This window comes from Coturnix japonica, chromosome 3, assembly GCF_001577835.2.
Source record: "Coturnix japonica isolate 7356 chromosome 3, Coturnix japonica 2.1, whole genome shotgun sequence".
NCBI classification, from domain to species: domain Eukaryota; kingdom Metazoa; phylum Chordata; class Aves; order Galliformes; family Phasianidae; genus Coturnix; species Coturnix japonica.
Genome location: NC_029518.1, coordinates 92,481,845 through 92,500,702, shown reverse-complemented (window position 1 = coordinate 92,500,702; position 18,858 = coordinate 92,481,845). Strand labels below are relative to the sequence as shown.

Here is an 18,858-nt window from a genome sequence, read left to right as displayed (position 1 = left end):
AAGTACTTGTGCTGTGCTGAATTATTCAAAAGAGGAAGGAAGCAGGAGAGAGATGGTGGGAAAGATTTTAGGATTCACGCGCTGTCTAAGCAATAGCCAGGGCAATTCTTGACAGAAGAAGAAAGGTAGAAACTGGTGGAAGCTGCTAAAATGAACAAGTTACTTTTTACTCTGCTGCCACTCTGACACCATGAAATAAAGCTTAATGTTATCGGTACAGCTTCTGGCTAGCATTCACCAGCCTACCTGTTTGGGAAAGAAACTTATGGAAGATTTCTGCTTCTCTTTGGAGGAATCATCCTTTCACCTCTTTCTGGTTGCAGAGGTGTGATGTGATCTGCAGCAGCTCCAGGTTGTGAGGGGAGCGCATATCTCTCATTCAATCTTACTCTGTATTTATGGCCCTTTTTGGTAGGATAGAAACCTTGTTCTGATATGAGTATAGTTTTTATTGCTGTTGCTGAGATATTTCACAGACTTGGGACCAAATATATGTATATTAATAGGGCTTTTCAGGAATTTTTTTTAGTCATTTATTTTGGTAATGATAGTCTGCTAGCTCTTCACAGTGCAAAGAAGATGAAGGATGGTTTTAAGTACTTCTGCAAAGAGTTTTGAGAATCTGTTATGCAGTTGTCCTGAGATGTGGTTAGAAAAGTAACTGTCTTGGAAATGCCATCTTTTCATCCCAAACAGCTGCTTCAGGTTTCTTTTATTTTTCAGTCTAAGTTATTACCCTCAATTACTGAAGCTAACGTGGCTATTTCAGTGAATGATAAAATGTTCTTCTAGTGTTTTTGTTTGAAAATATTTTCATTGACTTTTTTTCCTTAAGTGCTCTAATTTCACGAGAAGATTGGACCTTCCATGTGAAAAAATGCAGTGATTTCAGTAAAACCAGGAACTACTGCAGGTGGGAACCATCATTAGATGGTGCCATCTCAGGCCACTCTCATCTTCTCACTTCCTCATAGGGGCCTCACTGCCATCTCTGTGTCCTATTGTCAGTGTGCCCATTTTGCTCTGCCTCCCTTTGCCCCCAGGGGACGTCATGGTGTGATAAGAAATGAATCCAACCAGCTATTACTATTTAACAAGCAACACGTCATTTCAAAATTAAAATGTTTGTTTATCAGTTTTTCCCCCAAAAGGCAACAGTTATCCAAAAAGGGGAAAACGGCGTAGGTAGGAGGCCGACTGAATTCCTCGACGTGTCACATCAACGCACTTATCAGCTTAGTAATGATGACAGTGTCTTCTTACTAGTAGTGAGGTAAGTGGCAGAAAGCAGCCAATTTGATTATCAACTCCCTTGAGGAGTTTGGGGAGTGACGAAGAAGAATAATTGTCTTTTACTTTGCGCATAGACCAAGTATGATATGTAATCACAGAGAAAGAGCACACACAGAGCCAGTCTCTGTCAGCTGTCTAATTATAGCTAAATCCAGCTAAATAGCCAGCAACATGCAGTCCTCATTAAATCAGTTGCTCATGCAAGTCATTGCTAGGGTCCAGAGGAGCTGGGATGATGAGGGGCTGGACAGAAGCCATGCAGGGGAAGAAGGATTTGAAGGAGGAATGGCTCTGCTGTCCCCCACCACTGTGGACTCAGAAACTAGTCTCTAATATTAATATTACTAGGACCTGTCTTTTTGTCAACATCTCAGTTGTGAGTTGCCCAATTACTCAGCCACTCTGTGGTATCTTTGACATGCTCTCCTGATTAAAACTCTCCTTCTTACCTTCTTAAGATCACGTTTTCCTTTGCTCTGGTCTCTTATTTCATTTTGCTCACTGGTAGGAGAAGGGACTGCAACTCTTGTCAAAACAGAGGAATAAATAAATAAACCTCCCAGGCGTTTCATACAAAAGAAGGCTGATTGCATGCAGGGAGCTGCAATCAGAGTAATAACATTGAAAACAACAGGCAAACACATGGCAAAAGTAGCTAAAATGGTTTGGAGATGGTCAGATGGTAATATCAGCATGAGGGCTCTGAGAATCCTTGAATTCCAAAGTGCAGAACATTTCATAGAATCATAGACTGGCTTACATTAGAGGTAACCTCAAAGGTCATACAGTTCCAACCCTTATGCCTTGGACAGGGATACCACCCACCAGATCAGGCTGCATGGGGACCCATCCAACCTGAATTTGAACACCTTCAGGGATGGAGCACCCACAGCCTTTCCGGGCAGCCCGCGCCCATTTCTTTTCCTTCTTTCCACATATCTTTGTCTCTTAGAATCTTCCAGTGGAGGAAACAGCTTCTTGAACTCTTACTATAGCTATCTATCTTCTGCTTTGCTTCAGGTCTTATGCAAACCCAATCCTTGAGCCATATTAATAGTTTGATTCGGTAGCCATAGCTGAATGATATTGGAATAGGCACAAAACAATGAGAATAACTGCAGAAAATAAATCTCACACCAAACAACCACGAGCAAACATGGTCTCCTTGGGCTTGGAGGTGCTTAAAAGCCAACTTGAAAAATCTGTTTGCATGCAGATGCCACCAGGACCTTGCTGTGCAGCTGGGAGCAGGAGTCATATCTGGAAGAGAAAAGAGCTTCTGTCTGCTCCAGCCACACTCACCTCCACCTCCCTCCTGCCTCTGCTGCTGTCAGCAGCGGGGAATGAAGGAAAGGGCTCTGTGGCCCTTCCCTTTTCTTTAGGAGCCTGATAACCATTGCTTCTAGACCAGAACGCTTTCAGCATGCCCTAAATACAAAGCTCCAAGCAGAGAGGTGGTTCACACAAGAGAGGTGGTACACACAAGCTCTCCACTAAAAGCTAAAGGATATCCAGAGAAGCTTTTGGGTTTAAAAAGGCAAGGATACATAAAAGACAAGACACCTTACTGATGACTTTGCTTTTATTCATTCTCAAAGACTGACATGAAGGAGTTTAAGAGCTGAATTCATTTTTAGCTGCGCATCGAAGTCAAAAGAGTTAGACCAGGACTACATTTGGCAGTATTTCCATATCCTGCAATTCAACATGGAATATGTAATCATCTGACAGAGAGTTCAGTGTGTTTAGTTGTATAACTGCTAGAACAGATAAAGGATCAGCCAGGCAAACAGTGAAATATGAAAACGGTTCTCGTAAAAACATCCCAGCCTTGGGGCATGCATCTGCCAAGACTACTCCGTGGTGACATGAATGGACATAGCATTTAACTACTCTCCAAGAAGAGAGAGGATTACAAGGAGGTGGGGAAAGCAGAAGAAGCCAGTGCAACCCTGCCAACAATAGCAGGTTGCAATACTTAATCTCAGTGCTTGTGCCAATGCACTTCGAAGCTGCTGTTGTTTTTATGAGGAAAAATGCAGAAAAGACTAATCTGTGTATTTATGTCTGTCTGGAAATGTTATAAGTGCCGTGTGGTCATTCTGATTCCAGAACCAATGGGGTCGGTATTCCCAGGATGGAGAGACTTGGATGGGGTGCCAGAACTCAGCAGCCACACATGGAACTGAATGCAGAGTGAGTAAATGGAGAGATTCAGTACAGTGGGAGACACGGGCAGAGAAAGAACTCTGCAGCATTTCCAAATGCCAGGGTTTTGAGGGGCTGTTTCAGCTCATATGTGCTTGAGAAGTTCTGAAGCATCATCTTTAGCCCTTTCAAAACACGCTGTCCTCTTATGCAATTAATTTGCTCTTTTGTTGTCTAGTGCGATTGCTGGTGGGTTTTTTTTTGGTGAAGTTTATGCTGGAGGAGGCATCCTGTGTGCCATAAGTTTTAATTAATATACAGAGCAATTGCAATAAAGAGGCGGTGGTTCCATGAGCTTCCTTCTATACCAGTATTTTCCTGTGCTTCCAGTAGAGTTATTTATCATGAGGGTCTGTGGCTTGTTATCTACTCTTCTTTCTGCTCTCAAACGCAACAGAACGTTTCTATAGCAAGTGTTCTGGATTGGTCTTTGGTCTCGTGTCTCTCTTCTGACAACCTCAGCCAAAGTGGTAAATACAGCCCCGATGTTTTGAGGCCACTGGGATCTGTATTCAGATCACAGGCACACCGCATAGGTTGACAAGTGGTAATGCAGTAGGCCAGGCTTAATAGGACTGTGTCCTGTTCCTGTTTTTAACTACTGCTGTTATTTCCGGATGTTGAAGGAATGGGTGCATGGTGTCAGGTTATGTCGCTGGCAAGAGAGCAAGAAGGAAGCAGGTTTTCTGCTGGCTGCTTGAAAGATCTGCACAAGAAGTGGATTTGGACTTGTCAGGACATGCATTCCCAAAGGAGGGTGAAGGAATAGCAGAGATGATTTGCTGCTACTTCATACTACTCTTTGGTTACATAAAAAACCATAATATACTGATCCATCCTTCTTATCTGATTCTGCCATGGCAGTCTCCATGCTGTCTAAGGGTTTGTTTGATAATCTGTCTCTGGTGGTTTGCTCAGTTTTGCTTTAATCCAGCTAAAGCTTAGCTCTGTTTGACTGGTAAAAGACAGTGACATGTAGGAGTAACGCTTCCTTGGCTTTCTTTGTTGGGTAGGACAGATATTTGGCAGCTGAGTTTTCCAGGGACACAGGGATTAAAGAGAACCTTGAGTTTCCTCTTACTTAAAAGTCTCCATCCCTCCAAACTTGACATTCTTCTTCTATATAAGATATAAACTACTGCGGAGAAGAAACATTTTCCAGATGACGGTGCTCCTTAAATGGTGTTGTAGGGCACTGGTTATCTGTGACAGGAGTCACATATCTCTACAGTACTCATGGGATCTCTTTAGCAATGGAATGGGTTCCAAGTGAAAAGAAAGGCGTGTGGACAGGTAACAAGGTGATCATTAACACGATACTCATCTAAAACAGATTTATCCACATTTACGAGCTTCAAGAAAGATTCCTTGGTGAACTCGGCTAAATCAGGGCTAACATGGACATGAAGTAGTTTGCATCCATTTGATGCGGTTGTAGAACCTCTGATTTCTTAATGTCTCTGTATCTGCCCATGGTCCTACACATTTTTAAGGAATCAGAAGAGCATTTTCACCATAGTTGTGTCTTATTTTGATGTTCAGTCAAGTTTGTTACCTGCCAGAGACAAATCTGTCTGTTTAAACACGACTTCCTTACGCAATAAGGACATTTTGGAAGCATTCTGTATTGATGGAGCTTCAGATGAAGCAGAAGACTGAAGCACTTAGTTTGGAAAAGAAGTAAACTGAATGTTCAGTAGCATAGGTGCTTAAAATACAGATTCCTACATGTTTGGCTCCGCTTTGCCTTGATTCTATGAAAACCATTTTTTTCTTGTGTTATCTGGGATCAGATTTCTCAAAGATACAGGATGGCTTTGGAGAAGGAGAAACTGTATTTTGGTGGAAAGTAACAGGCTAATCCACAAATAAACGATGGTTGCATTTGTGTAGTCAGGCGCTGATACCGTGTACCTACAGCTGTAACATCATATGAAGTTTATCAGAGGATTGGAACACTCACGCTGGCATCCTTGCCAGATTTCTCTTGGGCAAATTACTATTCATCTTCCTAAATCCTCTTGGCAGTTTCTACTGGAGAAAGACAAAAGATTTGCCGTGTGCTGAGGCCCTGGACAGAACACAGATCTGGGCTCGTCTTCTGTCTCTTCATGCACTCCTTGTCTGTGAAAGTCAATGCTTACATGCTCTATGGGTCAGGAGCCCACCAGGCTGACAGCTTCAGATGGCTGACAAGGGAATAAATTACAGAGAGGCCTAAAGTCTCTCTGGCAAGGGCAGCTTTAGTGGATGAAAGCCTTCCTCATACTCTGTCCTAGACACCTGCGTGCTACTACTGTAGCAGCTCCAACGCTCACTTGCCCTTTCTTTCAAGGCAGTTGCATTTCACTGGTATTATGGATGGATGAAATGACTCTTGCAAGCATGTAGCGCAAATGAGCTGTGTGAGTGCCACAGTACATGGAAGAAATGTGAGTCATAAATCATCGTTAACATCTGCTGGAAGACATATCAGTGCCCCAGCAGCTGTAGGTTACTCTGTCAGAGGACTTGACACAAGACTCAAGACTGGTGTTGTTTGGTATGTTTGGGACGCAAGTTTGTCAAGATTGAGACTGCTAATGGCTGCTTTAGAAGACATGTCAGTTTTGGCTTAATGAATTTGTTAATATCAAGCAACTTTCTTCTTCCAAACAATGGGGTTGGTAATTCATAAGCTGTTATTCTTGGAGCCCTAGTTTAACAAAAGCCAGCTTCTCTGTCTGAATGTTGCTGCTTTCATATTTTATTGCAGAAATTACACAAAAATATTTGGCTTGTCTAATCAGGGCTTGACAATATAGTATATATTGCTGAAAATGTGTCATCGCATTATTCCTACAAAAATAAACTTTTGTGGTTTTTTTTTTCCCCTTGTCCATTGGCATTTTGCTAGTTCAAACTGGGGAATACGGGATGTCTGTACACCTTGTCTAATAATACAAAACAAATGATTTGAGTGTAATGGTGGTGTTATGAGGGCTACATAGATTGTTACTTTGACCCAGTACTTGTTTTCCTCCCACTTTAGATCTATAGGTTTAGATTTGAAGACTGCATTAGACTGTGCTGCTGGCATCTGCAGTTCCAGAGGTTCTGAAACATGGGACTTGCCCTTCCTGAAAGTCCTTATTAATCCATGTTCTTACATGGGCTAGATAGTTCAATTTGTTTTGCAAGAGGCCTTTAGGGCCAGGAAAGCTTATTGTGGTTATCTAATCTGACCTATTTCATTACAGAGGTCACTGAATAGCACCCACAGGATTTCCTGCAACTGGGAGAAAGAGTACTTGAAGAAAGTTTTCCACTAAGATCAGAGATGGCTGAAGGCTTTTTGGCAACAGAAGCAACATTTAATTTCAGGGCAGCAGCAGAGTGGGCTGTGAGAGGAGGAGGGCTGGAAAGGTCCAGGGGATTTTGACAGATGGGGGTGCAGATGCTGGGGCTGGTTAGGAAGATTCCAGTAGGCAAGTGTGAGATAACTGAGCTTTTGGAGATGGCGAGTATAAAACAGGCTTAGGGAGAATCACAGAGGACTGCAGAGAAGATAGGGAGACAGGATTATTTTGTGGTAGATGTATGATTCAGTAGGAGGCCACAGGGTCAGGTTGTTTCAGGTAGAAACTTTTCAGGTGGAAAGGAGGAGAGGGAAGGCTATGGTTTCCAGAAGGGTATGGTACAGATGATGCTTTTGGAAAGCTGTCTTTTTGGGGTAGGTGGAACTTGAAAGACACAGTAAGTTTGAGAGGGCTGTCCTTTGGCTGTCCTTTGCTTCTCACCTCATCTCATCTGACAAATTCACCTCTGTACTTTCCTTACAGCTCTCCTCCTTTAGTGCTCTGTGAGCCCCACAGCCCCAGCAGCTGACTGCCTGGGAGAGAAATGCACCTCTTTATTCATTTCCTATTTCTTTTACCACGCTTCAGGTAATTAAAAGCAAAAGGATAGGAAGGGGGCTGCAGCTAGGTGGTGCCTGGAAGGGAGACCTGGGGTGTGATGTTTTCTGCTTCTGCTGCTGCAGCATCAAGATAGGGCATGTGTCAATTCCTGTCCTGACCACTGTCCCTCTTCCACCTGTAATTCAGGATGAGGGCATTGCCCTGGGTCAGAAGGGCCCCCTCTTTTCTGTCACTGCACAAAAAGACAGCCTGTGCATCCTCCTTCCCATTGCTTGGGGCTCAGCCTTGCTCACTTGCTGCTGTGTGTTAGCTCTGATCTTAAATAAAAGCTGTGCAAGTGATGGAGAGCCTACCAAGGCTCTCAGTAAGCTGTTTTGGTGAGTGCTGTGAAAAATGTACGCCACTTCACTAGACTGGATCTATTCAGAAGTGTGGGAGGAAACAAAATAGGGTGTTTTTGGCAAGGCTGGTCAACTGCTTGAAAAATGTATAGCAAAATGGACTTTTGTGGATTCTTCTTCTCTGCAGATATTCAAGACCTGCCTGGATATCTACCTTTGCAGCCTGCTGTAGGGGGCCTGTTTTGCAGAGGGGTTGGACTCAATAATCTCTAGAAGTCCCTACAAATCACTCCAATTCTGTGATTTGGTAAGAAATGCAGGGCAGCAGAGAAGAGAAAAAGCTGACAAGGATTGGATTTGGCAGCTAATGAAGGACTGGAGCAGTATATCACATTGCTACTGTGGAGGAAAATTAATACCTTCCTCTCAGAGATGAGAGGTGAGGAAAGAGGAGGATATTTGTTCAGCTTAGCGTGTGAAAAGCTGATTGTTGTCTTGTCAGGTAACAGGACTGTTGGCTTTGTGAGAAGGGAAGTGTGGGATGGTTAAAACTTTCAAACCTGGCCCAAAGATTTATAAAAATATCCTTTCCAATAAAAAGAAAGGATAATTTTGATTAACAGAATTTTTCAGATATCATATCTGCTGTGTCCAATTTGGTATTCCTTTCATTTCACAGACCTGGTTCTCCAAAAACTGAAGCAGTAACTCAGTGTTGTGGAGGGGCATCAAGCCACATGCAGGCACCTAAGTCCAATTTTGTTTGCATATATCTTCTAATACAGCCACTGACTGCTTGCTCTCTTCTGTTTTACAAGCTGTGCTGCTTTACCTATGGCTGGAAGTGAAGTTAGTGCATTGCAGGCTTCCGGAAGGACTGTGTCTTTCATGACACAGAGCAAACACAAAAGGATGAGAAGACACCCTAAATGTAGACAACAGCATTACTATTTGAACGCTGAACAAACCAGATTAAAGGGACGTATTCAGAGAAGTATAGCAGATTAAGAGAGGATGGGCCCGTGGCTGCTTACCTGGTTTATTACTAGTAGAAAAATACAGAGATGTCATTTGCCAGGTGGAAATAGAAATCAAAATGTTTTTTATTTTTTCTTTCCTTTTCTTTTTGAGAACAGAGGCAGGTTCTGGGAGAATATTTGTGCAGTTGCATCTCCTAGGAAAGCTGCTGCTTCAGTGACAGTAGAAAAGGGCTTTATGGAGAAATCAGGTTGTCTCAGATAGGAAGGAGGTGCCCAGGCAGCTGTTTAGGGTGTCTAGTGAGGCCAGTACACATCTGGATTCACTAGGTGGCAGGGTCTGCCTGCGAGAGTGAAACGTGCCGTGGTATGGTGCTCGCATGGGACAGAGCAGCAGGTGGAGAGCATATTTCCTCAGAGATGCCAAAAGCGAGAGTCCAAAAGATCTCTATCTAAAGATGGTATGCAATTCATTACCAAATGCAAAACAGCCTTCCACAGCATAGTTCACTGATGAGCAAGAGACTTACATTTAGTTGATTGAAAAGGAAAAGGAGATTCGCTATCAAAATGGCTGTGAACCGTGTCTTTGGGTAGAAAAAACACCACTGAAAACGGCTTAGCAACTTCTTCCTCTGTCCTTTTGATATTCAATAAATTTAAAGATGCTTGTTAAGTTTTGGGCGGACTGAGATTCACGTTTGCTCTCATATCCTGCACTTGGCCTGACAGAAACAGCTTTTGATTCTTGTTTGGAAACTTGTGCTCAAGGCTAACAAACTGCAGGTGCGTGCAATGTGAGGTTCTGCTGGCCAGTGCAGGCAGGACCTGAGGCCCTGTCAGCTGAAAGCCTCACCTCTTACAAGAAGCCTTGATTTAGGGGTGGGCTTTTCATGAAGAAAAGGGTGTTAGAGGTGCTGGTGGAAGCTACAAGAGAGAGGAGCAAAAGCAGAAATCATACTCCTGCTCTATGTGGGGGTTAATAGCAGGGTGAAGTTTGGCACCAAATGAGCTCCCTGGGGCCGTAAGCTAGGATGGTTTGATCATGTCTGGAATGAAAACCAGAGTAAGGTCCTGCTTTCTGAGTTATGGGTCAGTGCTGTTGATTGGCAAAAAGATCATACTTGGGAATAGCAATAACCCTGACCACAGTATTTGAATGTGCTCATCCCAAAAGCGTGCTTTGGTGCGGAGACAGTTTCCGTTATTCTCTGAACGAAGCACGATGGTTTTCAACCTTCCTTCTGCAGATTGCAACATGTCATATGTTGGGTGTATATTTTCTATATAGAAATCCATTTCTTTACTGGAAAGTTTTAGGGACCTCCGGATTACCAAAGCTTGAAAACCACCAGTGTTGCAGCCTGCTCCATTTGTACTGCAGAGGTGTAAGTATTATACAATATATATTATATAAGGCCCAAAACAAGAGAGGGATCTTCACCCTTTGGCTCTCTGAGGGAATATGAAAGGTCTCTCTTTTCTTCACTGAACGTATTAACAGTATGAGCCCAACTTGGGCTTTTAATTTTATGGACTGATTAAACATCATGAAGGTCTTGACTTCTTATGGACATCAGCTGTTTTGGCTCCTGTCAGACAAGGAAACGGTTAGAAGATACACATGGACAGGTAGTGGACAAAACTCAGACACTACCACTTTATATAACTTTTTTTTTGGTGCAGAGTCCATCTATGAAAAAGCAATGTTGCTTTTTCCTACTGCTAAATTTACTTATGGCAGCCTCTGCCCTCTTGGTCTTGTTGCACGTAATTAATCTTGTCTGTCATCCTCTGATCCCTCTTCCCACATCACTTACTTCTTATACCACTGAAATTACAGCCATTGTTTAATTTCTTCTGGCCTACAAAATATTGAGACAGTATCGTTTTCCCTTCTAGATCTGTTCTGACCAAAACCTATGTTTGATGTGATATGCTTGGACTGACAAACAAAACCACAGGTAAGAAAAATAAACCTACAGATACTTTGCCAGGTAAGCAAAGGAGGAAAGTAAAGATGACCTCTTCCCTGCTTTCTTCTTCTCATAACTAAAATGGAAACTTTTAGAAGGCTGAAATCCAATGGTTTATAGTCAAAGGGGGTGACTTTTCATTGCTCTGCTGATGTGTGAGGACCATAAAAAGAGGCTGAGAAAGGGAGGGATCTCATCTAGAGGGATCTCATCTTCCTGAGATGATGTAAAGCCAGCTATGTTGTTTGTTTCTGGTGGGGAAGGGAGTGGGGGCTGCATTTCAGATTACGCTTAGACTGCTCAGAGAATGCTCGGGGCTGCTGCTTCCTCCTGAAGTCTGACTCCCTGCACAGTGGCTACGGTGTATGCCAAAGGCTTGATGGACTGTATGTAGGGATCATGTAGGTCTGTCAGGTCATGCCCTAAGTGCTGACTGCTTCCAGTGTAGTGAGCTTTTGCTACTTGGAGCCCATAAATATGCCTTCATAAAAATTGGCATCAAACTTTGGCAATGCTCCAATGCAAGGGCAAAGCAAATCATCCTAAGTTGAAAAGCTACATTTTAGCTGTATGTGACCACTTGTGCATTAACTCTACACCTCTGGCTTTTTCACTGCTTCACTAGATTCCCCTTTCATTGCCAATTACACACGCTTTCTTCTCCACTTACCCCAGTGAATCATGCCTCTTTTATTGGCTGTTTTCACTTCCCTACATCCCTCCTGCCCATATTTTGTCATCCCATTTTTCCTCTGGTGCCTTACCAAAATCCTTTGCCAGTCAGAGTGCTCTTTTCATTAGCAACATCCAGCACTCATTTTGCCTCCTTCCAGCAGATGAACCTGGAAGAGACCAATGCAAGTTCAGGAATGACAATCCAAGTGTACCAGCAAAAAAAACCAAAACAACACAAAACCAACACGCTTGAATCAGTACATGGCTTTGTCACCAAAACCTGGCCCCAGGATTGAGAATCAAAGGAGACGGAGTGTTTTTGGCAATTGAGAGAAATGAGATCTAGTCAGGGGTTTCCAGGTGCTTGCAACATATGGTTTTATTTCCAAGGGCTCTCTGAAAACAAGACACTGAGCAGGGAACGTGGGCAGCCTGGGGTGATGCATGTCTGTCTACAGGAGAACATGAGTGATTTTCTAGCCTGTGTTTACAATGGCTTATCTATCAGGAGCAGTCTCCTGCCCTAAGAGCAGCCGGAGCTGGTATCCAAATACAGCGGATGGACTTTCCTCTTGTAAATGCCTTTTTGTTTCCAACAATGGTTCCACCAGACACCAGTCAGCCTTGACTGGGCTGAGTTCACTCAGCAAGTACCTCAACTCAATCACTTGTTTTTGGATTGTCTGAAAAAAGGAGAGAAAAAGAAATCCCGGGAAAAGTGAACATTTCTGAGAATGATGGTTGTTTGCTATTTCAATTCAGTTTTATATGAACTATTTGGGTTGGCTACAGCAGAGCTGCCAGGTGGCTAAACATGCCGAGTGAGTGTGGTCAGTACTTGGGACACGCACTGTGCTCAAGGCATCCAAAAAATTACTCCTGACCTTCATTTAGTCTGCCAATCACTGCAGGCTGCCCTTACATCACATTTTTCACTAGCCAGTAACAGATTCATAGAAGTTAGGGATGGAAAAGACCTGTTAGGTCACACGGACCGTTTTCCCCCCCCTCCCTTCCCTCCATTTCCCAAAGGTCAGCCCAGGGCTGTTCCCTACAGCGTATTTTCTCCTGCTTTGTCCAGTCTTATTTTAAATGACTCAAGTGGTAGGGCTGCCAGCAGCTCCCTCTGGGAGCCTATTCCACAGCCTAATGGGCTTCATTGTTAATTTTTTCCTGATTTCTAGCCTAAAATATCCCTTTCCTAGTTTTGTCCCATTACCCACTCGCACCACCCTCAACTCTCCTTTCTCCTTGTTAACAGCGCTCGTACTCCGCACCACTCTAACAGCAGTTAGCAGAGAATTCAAAAGTGGTTTGGAAAAAGTAGATGCTTTTGCTTCCTTCGCAGCCGCTACAAAAAGGAGAAGTTAAGGAACTGGGAGAGAAAGTGAGTGATGAATAGAACCAGACACAAAACGCACGTCTCCTAACTTGTTTCGTGCCCTTTGTAGATAAGAGCCTGTTCTCACCTCTCCAGTCAAATTTATATGCAGGGAGTTGAGAACAAGCAGAGAAGAGAAGGATGGATCTGTGGTTTTGATGCTGATCACAGCAATCCCTTGACACTTCAATTTATTGAAGTGGTGACTGGGAAGAAGGCTCAGAATCTTTCTACTACATTATCTTCTCCAAAAAGTTTTTTGATTTCTGTTTGGACTTAGCAATATTCAGGGCATTTGTTTTGAATGGGATGAGGCAGTTTGCCAGTATATTCTGACGAGATAATGTCCCAAACCAAATTTCTGGATGTAAACAGATACTGTAGTAGTCTGACTCCAGCTCCAAGCTTCACAGCTGGGCCTTGTCTTTAATGATACATTGAACCAAAATCCCTGCTCCAAACAGGCACAGGATCAGAGATGGATTTTGAGTTTTGAGCCTCTGTCTAGTCAAAGAAGGAAAACCTTTTCAAATGCCCTTCATCAAGTATTTTTCAAAATTGCTCTCTGACTTTTAGCCTGGGTCTTACTACTTGGGATACCTTTGTGAAGGTGCTTACTGAGTCAAGTGGAATGACAAATCTGTGATCATGTAGTTCTAGCTTTATCATAGTTCTTGTATTAATACTCTTGAAGCAATCTGACGTGGCATGGGCCCAACCTGCAAGGTCCCTTGAGGACTGGGCCCTCAGAATCTAGAGATGGAAGAGACCTACAGGATTAGATCATTCTGTTCGTTCCCTCGCCAATACAAGTCTGTTCCCCACGGTACATTTTCCAGTTCCGTGTCCAGACTGATCTTATTTTTAAATGATTCATATGATAGGGTTTCCTCCAGTTCCATTGGTGACTGGATGGTTGCCAGAACAAAGTTTTTTTTTCTATCTTAGTTTGACTTTGTATCTTTGGATTCATCCAGAATTTTGAGGTCTGCTATTTGTACTGAGCTCTAACTGGCAGTAGACTGAGCAACTGCAGAGAAAACTGTAAGGACTTTGTCTCAGTTTCTTGAGACAAACAAATCACTGAAAGAAGCCAACAAAAGTGTTATTTCAGTCAGACTGGCAGGGCTGGCCCATCAGTGAACATCCTCAGTGAAAGACAGATGTGGGTTTGTTTGGAAACACCTGTCTAAGACTGCGCTGACATCAGTGGTGAGGCTGCAATTTACACTGTTGCCATTGAACTCTCAGGGATGGTGACTATGATTGCTTCCTCTGAATTTACCACTTGAATTTCAGGGGAGTTTGTGGGCCTATAATTGAACAGTACTGGCCATGGAGCCTGAAGTGGAGCAGGACTGTCCAGGTGCTCTGCTGTGAGCACAACTGCTTGCTTTGCCATTCTGCATCACGCTTGAATTACTCACTGCCACACACTGTCTGCATTTGAGTGTTGTTTGTCACTGTCAAGCACACTGTTTAGAGTCCATTGATACTGATGTCCATGCTCTTTGGATCCCACCTTCCATGAATAATAAAGTATCTTCTTGAAAAACAGTCATGATGAGTAGTGCAACCAGATTTCCTGATTTACTCTTCTTGGCCAGCTGCTTTTTAAATGGACAAAAGCTCAGCAAGCATTGCTTCCTTCAGCCTAGGAAAGAGCTAAAACTAGTAGCAAAACTCCCTTCGTGAAAGGGCCAAGATTTCACCTCTTATACTTTCTCCTCTTTCTGGTCACCATTTCTCTGTTTTGTATCCAAGACTGTTTTTCTTTTCTGAGACTTTTCATTCTGAGAGTGAGATGTGGCCTCTGCCTTCAGGGACTGGTGCATGTATAGCTGCAGCTATGGATGGGTAGTGCTTAAAGGCAGTATTGCCAACAAGAGCCTGATTTGGATCTTCATTCATTTGTGAAGGGTGACGGAACACCTGCTGTGGATGCTTAAGGAAAAATTGAGAGATCTGGAAAGAAGTGAGCAGAGAAAAAGGGCATGAAAGAAGATTGCAGAGCACTGAGCCACTTCTCACAGCATGAGTCTCTCAAGGAGCTTGCCTGCCTTCATCCATGATGGGAGCCATGCGTTCCCCTGCAGAATGAAATTACCTCCATTGGTTTGGTTGTCCAGCTCTTCATACTAGGCCCTGCCCTGAAAGTGCCAGGCCCAGGCCTATTTTCTTCTTGCCAATTAAAGATTTAATTTAAGCAGTCAGAAATCACACATCAGTGAAGAACACTGTTCAGCTCCAAAGGCTTTTTTTACATAGAGTAAAAGATCATGAGGCAACCTGTACTGGGTTTAGCAGGAGAAAAAATATGATTGTAAAGATTTTGGTCTAGAAATATGGTAGACCATTACCAAATTATCTGTAGAAAAAGTGTTATTCATCTAGCACTGATTGAAATAGAAGACTGATCAGAAGGTAAATTATGTAAATTTTGACACATATTAGCCAAAAGTAGGGTAAGCAGAAATCTAAGATGAAAATTGAGTCCAATTCATACCAAATCCTGTAGGTGATTCATGAATCATGTAGGTACTTTCAGACTGCAGAATGTTTTGTAATAATCTAACCCACCAAATGTGTTGATGACACCGTTTGGAAGGCTAAGATATGTAGTTATGTATACTGTGTGTGATACAACACCAAATCTCATTAATCCTACCACTCCTTCAACAGTGGCAAGATTTCTCAGCTGAGATCTGCACATGTGGATTATTCAGCATTTACATATGTAGGAAAAAATAAAAAGTTAAAAAATAAAGCTGAATTCCACTATCAATCACTGTTGTAGCCAGGAATGAAAAGGTGATCCAGTTTCACAGTTGCAGAACAAAACCAAAGATAACCCCCCTTTTTTTTCTAAACCATCCCACACAACTCAAATTTAACAAACTTTGGGTTAAAGTAAAGTGAGCATTTATTTTATCTGGCATGTAACAAATTAAAGCAAATGTGGTTTTGGTCAGTTTATTTATAGCACCACCAGTACTATAGATATGGTGGGTTGCAAAAATTATGTCACAGTCATGTTTGGATGAAAGTTTTGCTTTAGACAAAACAATTCATTCTGATGAAAAATGCTCGCTCTTGAGAAAATGGCAATTCCCCCCCCAAAAATAGCATTTTGGCTGAAAACTTTTGTTTTGTTTTGTTTTTTGTTTTTTATTCCCACTTTTTGATGAAAAGTCAAAATTTTCCATAGTGAGAAAGGAAAATTCTGCGTAGCTTTAGCATGAGGTATTTTATAGATAGGCAAGAAATAATCTTGCCTCAAAGGGAATATAATATAAGCTGACAAAAATCTAAGAAATTTGGATCAGTAATTTTGATGTTACAAAAGTTTAAATTCAGCAGCTTTGCATGTGTTTATTAGAACATCTCCAGTGATGTGTTTTTAATGCTTCAGTTTGGGATTACCCATGTGAGAACATCTCATTCCAATTGCAAAGTCCTTTTCCATAGTGTTTAATGTCAGTAGAGACAATGAGATCATCTCGTTTGGCCTCTTCGTGTACAATTCAGTTAACCCCTCTTTGAGCCCAGGACTCAAGAAGACTGGCTGAATCACAGATATCAGAAGAACGCCTAAACTTCGCTTTCAGACAATTCTTTTGTTTCTGATGTTGTTCAGTGTAGGTAAGCATTAAGATTATTTTAATATTCAACTGAAAATGTGTTGGTTTGGCTATTATCAGAAGTTCTTGTTTTTTACACAGTAGATTGGAGATCACCTTTGAATCGATATTTTCTTAAGATTGTGGTATAGCAAAAATTGAACGATTAGTAGAATTTTGATGGCACTTACAGTTGATTCTTTTTTTCTGTGCCTGTGTTTATTAGTGCGTGAAAGGAGTGGAGAAAAGGGAAATAAAGTATTCTTCAGCAATTCTGGATTTTACTCAGTGTAGTGGCTTTGGTCCCATTAAAGCTGCAGGAGGGGTTTAACATTCCTACAAAACATCCCCTAAATGGCATTCGCAGGAGCACAACAGCACTTTTTTTTTGCCACAGCATGATGCCAGGACTTCAGCCTGGCCTACTCTGGTTTTTAAATCCATCTCAGAATTGCGGCTGTCCAGAGCACCATTCCTATCTTATCTGAACAGCTCATTGTTTTTTTTTTTTTATTCCGTTTTTTTTTTTTTTTTTTTTTTTCCTTAGATATATAAATTAATGAATTTACGGAAAGCCTTTGTTTGAGTAGATTCAGATTACGTGGCAATTCAGATAAATCTGGTTGTCCTCTCCCCACTTCCTTCTGCCATACCAACTACTTCTACATCCTACAGGAAAATTACCAGCAGTAATTGCACATTTCCTTCTAAATACTTGAGGATGACAGAACATAAGCCTTAGGTTTACAGCTGCTACTTTGTGACCCTCCTAGAAACATCCCTATTTAGTGGCACTACTTACCAATACTTTGAGGTATTCCAGTTAGCTAATTGTCGTTTTTTTTGGTGCTGTATACTACCAACTTTTATATCAGAATGTTGTGTGGTATCAACTCAAACACCCTATAAAATGTTATTACATTTTTGCAGTTACATTTATCCAAAAAGCCTCAGAGAATGAACTCAAGTTTGTTCAAGGAACAGTATTTTCCATCAAGCATTTCACATTGTCTGGTATTCATTATAGAATTCTCCTTTATTCTGTTATCAGTTAAATTCCACACGAGCCTTTTAATTCCTTCATTTGAGGCTGATGTCAAGATCATCAGTATTGTAACACTGGTAGGCACGGGGTGCCCCTCTCAAGTGTTTGTACAAGATGATTGTTTGTCTACCATTTCCAGACTTCTTTAATGTTCTGGGCTTTAGTAAAAATAAGCAGAAACTCACTAGTGAATTCTCCAGGAAAGTCCTTTAGGACACCTGAATTCAGGTTATCCAGGCTGATGGCCTTAAAATGTGCATCCTTAGAAGATATGATCTCATTCCTTCTATTAGACAGATAAAGCAAAAATAGTCTAATCATACTTAGTCAATGAAAACACACTGTTATCAAATAAAAATAAATATTTATTTGTTCTTTGTTTTCATTACTGCTATTGAGAATTTTGTCTGTTACTGAGAAATCTGTCTTCATTTGCTTTGATCTCACTGTATTTAAACTTCTGACAACCAGTTTTGCCAATAATAACTTTTTTTCCTTTAGGATATTTTATCTTTTTTTAATGCACTTTGTATACTTTGCAAATACTAACCCGTATGCTTCAAAATCTTTGTATCTTCTCCTATTTCTTGAATAGCACTTCTGAAATTTTTGCATCTGATATATCACTAGGCCAAGGCAAGCCTTCAAGTGATATTGTCCTTTTTTTTTGGTTGATCCTGTGGTCATCTAACAGGTTCCTGAAGAACTCTGTCATGTCTCCCATGTTTTTTTTTGCCTACATTTTTCCTTCTAGCAAACTTCTCCTATAATTTTTCCAGTGTCAGAATATGTCTGTTTGGAAGCATGCAAGTGTTTTCGTTATTTGAACTGTACCAAGTCTGCATACATGAAATAGAAACCGGTCATGACCTACAGTTCCTAATCAAGTACTGTTTTACTGTTTAGAATTCAATTCATCTTTATCCATCATAATAAGTTACCATATGCAATTACCTCATGGATTTGCTTCCCATTAGCAGTCAGGTGCTTTGTCATTCCTTTTTTCCCTCTGACATTTATGATGTCTCAAAGCCCTCTGCCCTTTCTCATTAGAAACTTCCTTTGGACCTTGCTAGTTTTGATGACCCAACAGTGTCCGGGCTTTTGCACTTCCAACACATCAGAATTCTGCCATGAGTTATCAGGCATCTGAGGTATCTTCTTTATCTGATTATCCTGCAGTACTTACAGTTTCGATGTCTTTCTTCTGATATGGTCAATACAGACTGCAGCTCCACAGACAAATTCCCATTTAAGGCAATGTACTTGGTCAACAGGGGAAAGCTATATTTAAGATGTCTCTGTTGGGTCTTTCTGATTAACAAAGTACAGAAACCTTTATATTCTACCAGCTGAAGCAGTGAGATTTATGAATCCCTCAACAAATGATTCATAGGCTTTAAAAATAACAAAAACAAAAACTTCCTACAATTAATTATTGAA

At 41.6% G+C, this 18,858-nt stretch overlaps 1 long non-coding RNA gene across 1 annotated transcript in view; it reads left to right on the top strand.

The window, feature by feature from the left end:
• Positions 1 to 17,803, top strand: part of LOC107312248 — a 38,980-nt gene extending 21,177 nt beyond the window's left edge. The window contains exons 4-5 of the long non-coding RNA XR_004306640.1: positions 10,621 to 10,682; positions 14,670 to 17,803. This is a non-coding gene — a long non-coding RNA (uncharacterized LOC107312248). The remainder of the gene's footprint in view (positions 1 to 10,620; positions 10,683 to 14,669) is intronic.
• The last annotated feature ends 1,055 nt before the right edge of the window (positions 17,804 to 18,858 follow it).